Here is a 10018-nt window from a genome sequence, read left to right on the forward strand (position 1 = left end):
ATATGCTAGAAATCGTGTTGTTATTATCATTTGTAAAGTTTGTAAGTCGAAGATTATCGTTAAACGATAATCATCTTTTTATTGTCTAAAGCTTGTAACAAAAATAATGGTTTGGTTTGTAATGTATAATATATGCAGTTTTCCTTTTTAAAAATGTCGCATATAGAGGTCAATACCTCGCAATGAAATCATACGTTATCTAACACGTTCTTATGGTTAAGGACGGGTTATGACAGATATCCCCCATCTTTCGAACGAAAGCCTTTTATAAACCAAGGCATTCTTGGAACGTTCTTCGAATGTCTTACAAACTGATCTCGCCTTAAATAGTTGTGCCGAAGAATTCTGACCGACTCTAGACAACATTTCATTAATCATGTCTCCGGGTAGGTCTCTTAAAATATTGGGTTGTCTATCCATTTTGTGTTTTATACTGTAAAATAGACAAGAGTTAGATTCATAAAAAAAAATACTTATTAATACAAGCAATTTTTACATATATCATAAAGCATAAGCACACTATATTACATATATTACACCACACGAATACAACTATCTTATTCCGACTCGCTTGTTTCTTCTTCTTCGGTTTTGGTTCGTTTTGCCAAGTTTCTAGGGATATATGATGTTCCCCTAATACGAGCCGTCGTTATCCACATTGGTTTAGAAAAACCTGGTGGTTTAGAGGTTCCCGGGTCATTGTTACAACTTAAGGACTTCGGGGGTTGACGATACATATAAAGTTCATCGGGGTTGGAATTAGATTTCTCTATTTTTATGCCCTTTCCCTTATTATTTTCTTTTGCCTTTTTAAATTCAGTTGGGGTAATTTCTATAACATCATCGGAATTCTCGTCGGAATCCGATTCATCGAAGAATTGGTAATCCTCCCAATATTTTGCTTCCTTGGCGGAAACACCATTGACCATAATTAACCTTGGTCGGATGGTTGAGGATTTTCTTTTACTTAATCATTTTATTATTTCCCCCACCGGTTCTATTTCTTCATCCGGTTCCGATTCTTCTTCCGGTTCTGACTCTTCTTCCGGTTTCATAGCATATTTCGAAGAACGTTGCATTCGAGTCATTGAGTTCATCAAAGATTATTATTAAATCAATAATGAAGAAATAATATATCCAAATATAATTGACTTAATAATAATCTTGATGAACTCAACGACTCGAATGCAACATCTTTTGAAATATGTCATGAATGACTCCAAGTAATATCTCTAATATGAGCAAATGCACAGCGGAAGATTTCTTTCATACCTGAGAATAAACATGCTTTAAAGTGTCAACCAAAAGGTTGGTGAGTTCATTAGTTTAACATAAATAATCATTTTCATCATTTTAATATACCACAAGATTTCATATTTCAGTTCTCATAAATATACGTCCCATGCATAGAGACAAAATATCATTCATATGGATTGAACACCTGGTAATCGACATTCACAATTTGTATATAAGAATATCCCCATCATTCCGGGATCCTCCTTCGGACATGATATAAATTTCGAAGTACTAAAGCATCCGGTACTTTGGATGGGGCTTGTTGGGCCCGATAGATCTATCTTTAGAGTTCGCGTCAATTAGGGTTTCTGTTCCCTAATTCTTAGATTACCAGACTATATAAAGAGGGGCATATTCGACTTTGATAATTCAACCATAGAATGTAGTTTCGATTACTTGTGTATATATCGTAAAACATTTATAAAACAGCGCATGTATTCTCAGTCCCAAAAAATATATATAAAAAGGGAGTAATGAAAACTCACCTAATGTATTTTGTAGTAAAAATACATATGACTATGTTGAACAAAGCAGGGTTGGCCTCGGATTCACGAACCTATATTATTCATATATTTATTAAAACATATACTTGTAATCAAACAAGTTTAGATATTATCATTAATTGTTATTTCAGTAATTTGTATGTTTCATTGGTAACTATATTAACTATATTTATTTTATATACTTTAGATAAATAATTAGTATTTATTATGAAAATATTAATGTTGTTATGCGATATGTTTTAGATATATTCTTATATAGCTGTTTCTTTGGTAAAATAATATCAATAATAATAAATAAATATTTGTATCTTTTTATGTTAATAATAATAATAATACTAAAGGTAATTAGATTTAGTAATGATACCGTTATTAATAGTTTTGATAATAATACTATTAATAAAAGTAATGTTAGTAATAATAATAATTTTAATAAAAAAATAATAATGATAAAATAAAAATGTTAGTTGTCATAAAAATAATATTTTAAATAATAATGGTACTTTTAATAAAAGTGATGATTCTAATAGAAATTTTAATAGTCATATTAATAATAATACAATATATTTTAATAATAATAATAATGATAATAATATTAATTATACTCGTAATCTTATTTTTAATATTGGTAATAATAGTAATTACTTAATAACAATCAATAATAAATAATAATAATAATAATAATAAAATAATAATAATGAAATAATAATAATAATAAGAGTATTAGTAATAACTACCTCAAAGGAGTAGCCCTTAAAAAAAAAGAGCCCAAGCCCGGGTTTGAACCCGCGACCTCCCGCTAACCCGATAACACCTCTAACCATCGATCCATTTATGTTTTTCTGAAATAATTCCCATCTAAATAATATATAACCATTTTTCTGTTATTCTCCTCTTCTTCAATAAGATTTATTACATCTTCATCTTCCATAAACGTATCATTCTAATTATCATCCAATCAATGTCTTATCATATCATAATCAACTCATCATCATCAATGCCTTAATCAACTCATCATCAAAATATTTTCATTACATCATTATAAATGTTATCTACACGTTCACAATAATTTTTATGTCCATCATTGCTTATTAGTCATCCTAGCAGCCCAACAATGAAGAATAGCCAAACCTCAGCCCATCAGAACTCTCGGTCCAGCTGAATAGGTGTACGACCCAAATTTAAGAATGGATACACAATGGCCCAACAATCATAAACAAACATGACCCAAAATATAATTCGTCCAGAGCAAAATAGACTTCCATTGGTGTTTTTTTTTTTTAAAAAAAAAATTCGAATGCAGTCACGATACAAGGAGTATTATGCGTTTTCTTTTTATCATGTGCAAGTCTCCATCATAACCCTACCATTTCCCCTTTATATTTTTTTAAGAGAAACTATCACTTATTCTAACTTTTATGAAGTTGTCCACTTACACCACTAATCATCATTCTTACAGCATGCGTCAATTTACTTTAGGTAAACATGAAAAGTAGAAACAAACTTCCAACTATGTCTTGATATGATAATTAACATTTAACCATCATTATATAACTTGCTTTTGACACTTAAATGAAATTATAAAGAACCTTATTGTAGCGAAGAGATATAGAAAACGTTTAGCAGTTTGAGTTAGTATGCATCATACATAGCTCTTATCATTCTTCACGCCATATCATCCGCATCTCCCTGCTCATTAATGGTCGTAGGTTATGGTTTTTAATCGAGGAAATCCAGCAGAGAGCATATGATACGTTAACAAGTAGTGAGCTGAGTGATAGTTTCGGTTTATACATGCATGCAACAAGTGGGTGTTGAGGATGGTTCTTGGTGATGGCTTCGGTGATCATCAATGAAGAGGGTAATAATTAAGTGGTGATGGTGGTGGTTTGTTTTTGATCCGAAAAAGAAAAAAAATATGATGAGTATGGATGTGAGTTGACGATGATGGTGATACTAGATGATGATGAATGATGGCTTCGAAGAAGAAGGGAAAGGAACTGGTTCAATTAATGGTTGTTCTTGTTCGATTGGGTTTACGAATGACACAAAAAAATATTCGCAGGTGATTGTGGTTTCAAGTAGTGTTGATATGGGTGTGTGTTGATTCATGGTAGTTGTGAAGGGTGTTGGTTGTGAACTGAAATAGAAACGGACGTACACCAACAAAAGTTTGCTGATGGAAGCTAACGATAGGTTTAACGAGGTAAAGGTTTTATTGTAGTTTGATGAGAGTGATGGTGTTTTGGTTCTTGGTCCTGGCTCGACAGAATAAGATAAAGGAAACAAAAAGATGGTGGGTTAAATGGAGGAAGTGAGGGTGGTTGATCTTGAAAGTTAAATGGAAGTGATGGTTTTCGGCTTTAAATAGATAACAGAAAACAATAAATGAAAAACATTAAGGAAAACATTAGTAAGTGTGTTGATTTTGAAGTGATGAAAAAGATAATGGATATCTATATCTATATACATAATATAAAGATGATGGTCTATGTGTTTTTGCAAAAAAAAAAAAAAAAATGGAAATGGAGGCTAAATAGATACATGATTGTTGGTCTAGTGGACAACGACTAAAGTAAAAAGAAAAAGGTGTGTGTGGGTTGTGGGATTTGTCAATGCATGCATGTACGTATATGTAAAGAATGAAAAAAAATAATAACTTTAATTCAATTGAATCGATTAGTGGATGGATGTGGGAATGATGAGTTGTCTATGATGAGTTGGAATATAAATAATTGAAGTATTATAGTTTAGGTGCATGTATGTATGATGATATAATAATAAATATCTCAACTAACACAATCACAATAATTCTTTCATGAATCAATCACGGTGACTAAATAGGATAGATCCTTTTGTACATATGCTATGTAAATACATATATATATATATATATATATATATATATATATATATATATATATATATATATATATATATATATATATATATATATTAGATAGGAATATAGACTAGATTGATGAGATTAAAGTAGATGGAATGTATAACAATTTTTTTTTTATAGTGGATGTATTAGATGGTTGGAACATGTAACATAAGGAATCAAGTAATCAAAGTGGTGTGGGGTATTGACAATCTATCACAAGCACAATAGGAAAAATAGAAAAATAATTAAAAGTTGAAAGTGATACTCAACTGGTTTTGTTCGTATTGTAAATTTGAGTTTGATTGGAACAAGATTTGAGATAGGAATAAGATTCTATACAGTTGATTGATACATGAAATTGGTTTACTTTATAAAAATTCGTTTGTTATCATAAATAAATGTAATAATAATTCCATTAATATTAACAATATTAAATGATATTAATAATTATTAATAATAATGTTAATAATGATATAATAAAGATAATAATAATATTACCCTAAAAATAATAATACTTATAATAATAATATCATATATCATTTTATTTACATAATTAATTAACTCCAATAATATTTTAATTTATAATATATATATATATCTATTTACAAATAGTGGTTCGTGAATCGTCGGGAATAGTCGAAGGTTAAAATGCATATATGAAACAGTTTAAAATTTTGAGACTCAGTTTAATAGACTTTGCTTAACGTGTCGAAATCAAATAAATATTAGGTTTAAATTTAGTCAGAAATTCCCGGGTCATCACAGTACCTACCCGTTAAAGAAATTTCGTCCCGAAATTTGAGTGAGGTGGTCATGGCTAACAATAAATTTGTTTTCATGACGAATATGAGCTGAAAATTAGAGTTTATCACCATTTAGTAATATGGATAAAATAATTCGATTATTTGAAGTGTATGAGTGAAGCTATCACAAAAGAGTGAAAAATTTCGTCTTAACATTTGACGTAGTCATGATTGAATTTAGAAAATAAGGTGCGTCTTATCTTTTGACGTTGTCTGAGTTAAATTCCGGAATTTAAGGAATTTAAAGAAAATATTCGTAATCTATATAAGATCTGATTCTTCGAAAGAAAAAAAAATTATGATTTCTTTAATTAAATGCGATGATCTGCCTCGATTGCTCGGTCCGATATTTCTACTATAAATGAACTTCTTCCTTTTCATTACTTCTCACCACTCCCATTTTCTATACTTTAATTCATACTTCCAAATCATCAATCAATATGCTTCATCCAGTTTTAATTCTGGATATATTTCTTACTTTCATATCGATCATTCTCCTTTTTCATCTACCACCGGAGGAATCTGTTTACTTTTATTATTCTGTTGGGTTTATAGTGTTTTTAGTTCTTCCGAGTCTTTATATTGCTATACGCATTGATATACACGGTTTGTAATTTCTGTGTTTGTGATCGGCTATGTATTTCTTGTTATGTTTCGGAGCACCATGCTCTTGTTTTCTCTTCCCGACTTCAAGTCAGGCGAATAATGGTTCAGAACTTGTAGATATGAAGTTTCGAATGATCGTAACATACCTTGCAGAAAGGAAAAGTATTAGCACGATTTGATTTTTCGAGTTACCAGAATCCTTGAGGATAGAACTATCAAGAATATATTTTCTTGATATATTCAGAGGTTAATTAGAATGAAAGAGTTATGTAACATGGCTCATGATGATGGTATGATCTACTGTGAACCATCATCACGTTTCATTAGAAACTCAGCATGACTTACTGTAATATAATCACGTTGGCCAAGCGTCATTATATTATACTAACTCATGCTTCAATTCCCAACACTTCTCCACAATTCATTCATAATTTATACTTATATTTCACAGAAGTTTTCAATATAATGGAATACAGAAAACACGAAGAGGTAGATAATTTCGGACAAGAATATTTATGAAAATATCCTCAGAAATATCGAAGATACTTATGATGATATTTTGGAATTTCTAAGTTCGAAAGTTGATGAAGAAAAATTTTTCGCAAAATTTTTATCATGGCTTCGGAGCAAGATATTTTCTAAAGATTTTATCGGATCCAGAATTACCTGGATTCTTTGAATATAGGGTTTGGTCCTTGTATTTGTCCACAGTCTCCTTCGTGGTTTGCTCAATCCGTTTTTCAGTACCAAATTTTCTATCGAGCGTTCCTAACACTCCCTTCTTTATCATCAACTTTTGGCCGTTTAGACCATTTACAATTTTTGCTGTTTCCTCTGCATTTAATGCTACCATATCTGAATCATCGGTTATCAATTCGAGGTGGGTTCAAGAGAATTGTGTTTTTAGATGATTAAACGCTGATGGTAAATTGGTGGAATATAAAAGGGTCTTTGGTAATAATAAATGAGCACGCATATAAATCAAGGTTATAGTAAGGTTATTTTGAACGAAAAGTCGAAGTTGACTTGTTGGAGCTGTGACAAAATTGGCTAATTTGGAAAGAGATTGCAAAGTTATTTTCGGTAATAATAACGCTAAAGGAATTAGCACAGCTACGCGTTAAACGTTTATTCAGTTTCCGAGAGTTTTTCAGGTATACTACTATATGCATAAATCTTTCCTTCCGTAGAAAAAAGTGCGGTTAGTTCATCCTCTCGATTGAGGTGTTTTTAGAATAATGAAAGGTTTGAACGCGGATTGTAATCGTCAAGATACAAATGAAGTTTAAGATGAAATCAAGTGGCAAACTTGAGGAAATATTTAACTGTAATAGATGTAATTTATTTACGATCTTTTAAGTCAAAATGTGTTGTATTTAATATTTCCTACTCTTTTAATACTTTTTAATTGTCCATGATAGTAGTCCAATAGTCCAATTGTTCAATAGTTCAACCAAAACTAGTATATTTTAAGGAAATAATCATATAGGAATAGTTAGCTAGGAACAGTTAGCTATGATTTGGTTAATATAGTTTTAAATTTTTACGTAGTTAATTAATTGGTTACTAATCAATTTTATTTTGTTCATTATTTTCTTCATTATGCCACTTGTCAAATCTTGACTTGGATTTTGATCGGTCAAAATCCGAATATGAAATTGAATGAAGATGGTTATTCTGTGGTGAACGGATGCGTATATGTGTGGATGTAAGTAGGATAGTAAATGACCGTTGGATCAGGTTCGAAGATTGTACATTGTAACTTATTAATATGAAATCTAAACATTCCTCGGGTATTACCTACCCGTTAAAATATTTTCACCATTAACAGTTTGTACAAAAGAATTTTTAATTACAATCTTTATGAAAACATATATACATATATATTTTCTTCAGATGTAATCATGGATTTAATGAGTTAATGTGATATTAAACTCATTTTGCTTTTCGGTTGGAGCTAGAATAAGTAATCTCTAAAACTATTAGGAACCACATATTCTTCGCAGAATATTTCTTCAATGAAGTTATGGATCAATACTTCATCGTTAATTGTTGTTGGTACTCCTTGGTATCTATGGTGCGTATGATGTTGATGTTCGAGGTATGGATTGTGATGTCGAGACGTGTGATGCGGATGTTGCTGTTGGCGATACTGTTGGTGCCAGTGATGTTGCTGAAGCTGGTACGTTTTGCACCATATTTTTAATAAAAAAGGGCAACACGAAGCTACATCTTATTAGTAATTTGAAGGCACAAAAACTAATAAGAAAAGGTTGCTATGCTGTTCTAGCACACGTCGAGAAAGTACAAACTGAAGAAAAGAGTATCAATGATGTTCCCATTGCAAAAGAATTTCCCGATGTATTTCCGAAAGAATTACCGGGATTACCCCCACATCGATCCGTTGAAATTCAAATAGATCTTGTACCAGGAGCTCACCAATAGCTCGTGCTCCTTACAGACTCGCACCCAGCGAGATGAAAGAACTGCAAAGCCAATTACAAGAACTTTTAGAGAGTGGTTTCATTCGACCAAGCACATCACCGTGGGGAGCTCCTGTTTTGTTTGTCAAGAAGAAAGATGGTACATTCAGGTTGTGTATCGACTACCGAGAGTTGAACAAATTTACCATCAAGAACCGCTACCCACTACCGCGAATCGATGACTTATTTGATCAACTACAAGGCTCGTCTGTTTATTCAAAGATTGACTTACGTTCCGGGTATCATCAAATGCGGGTGAAAGAAGATGATATTCCAAAGACTGCTTTCAGAACACGTTACGGTCATTACGAGTTTATGGTCATGCCGTTTGGTTTAACTAATGCACCAGCTGTGTTCATGGACCTTATGAACCGAGTGTGTGGACCATACCTTGACAAGTTTGTCATTGTTTTCATTGATGACATACTTATTTACTCAAAGAATGACCAAGAACACGGTGAAGATTTGAGAAAGGTGTTAGAAGTATTGAGGAAGGAAGAATTGTACGCTAAGTTTTCAAAGTGTGCATTTTGGTTGGAAGAAGTTCAATTCCTCGGTCACATAGTGAACAAAGAAGGTATTAAGGTGGATCCGGCAAAGATAGAAACTGTTGAAAAGTGGGAAACCCCGAAAACTCCGAAACACATACGCCAGTTTTTAGGACTAGCTGGTTACTACAAAAGGTTCATCCAAGACTTTTCCAGAATAGCAAAACCCTTGACTGCATTAACGCATAAAGGGAAGAAATTTGAATGGAAGGATGAACAAGAGAAAGCGTTTCAGTTATTGAAGAAAAAGCTAACTACGGCACCTATATTGTCATTGCCTGAAGGGAATGATGATTTTGTGATTTATTGTGACGCATCAAAGCAAGGTCTCGGTTGTGTATTAATGCAACGAACGAAGGTGATTGCTTATGCGTCTAGACAATTGAAGATTCACGAGCAAAATTATACGACGCATGATTTGGAATTAGGCGCGGTTGTTTTTGCATTAAAGACTTGGAGGCACTACTTATATGGGGTTAAAAGTATTATATATACCGACCACAAAAGTCTTCAACACATATTTAATCAGAAATAACTGAATATGAGGCAGCGTAGGTGGATTGAATTATTGAATGATTACGACTTTGAGATTCGTTACCACCCGGGGAAGGCAAATGTGGTAGCCGATGCCTTGAGCAGGAAGGACAGAGAACCCATTCGAGTAAAATCTATGAATATAATGATTCATAATAACCTTACTACTCAAATAAAGGAGGCGCAACAAGGAGTTTTAAAAAAGGGAAATTTAAAGGATGAAATACCCAAAGGATCGGAGAAGCATCTTAATATTCGGGAAGACGGAACCCGGTATAGGGCTGAAAGGATTTGGGTACCAAAATTTGGAGGTATGAGAGAAATGGTACTTAGAGAAGCTCATAAAACCAGATACTCAATA

The sequence above is a fragment of the Rutidosis leptorrhynchoides genome, chromosome 2 (genome assembly GCF_046630445.1).
Source record: "Rutidosis leptorrhynchoides isolate AG116_Rl617_1_P2 chromosome 2, CSIRO_AGI_Rlap_v1, whole genome shotgun sequence".
Taxonomy (NCBI): Eukaryota; Viridiplantae; Streptophyta; class Magnoliopsida; order Asterales; family Asteraceae; genus Rutidosis; species Rutidosis leptorrhynchoides.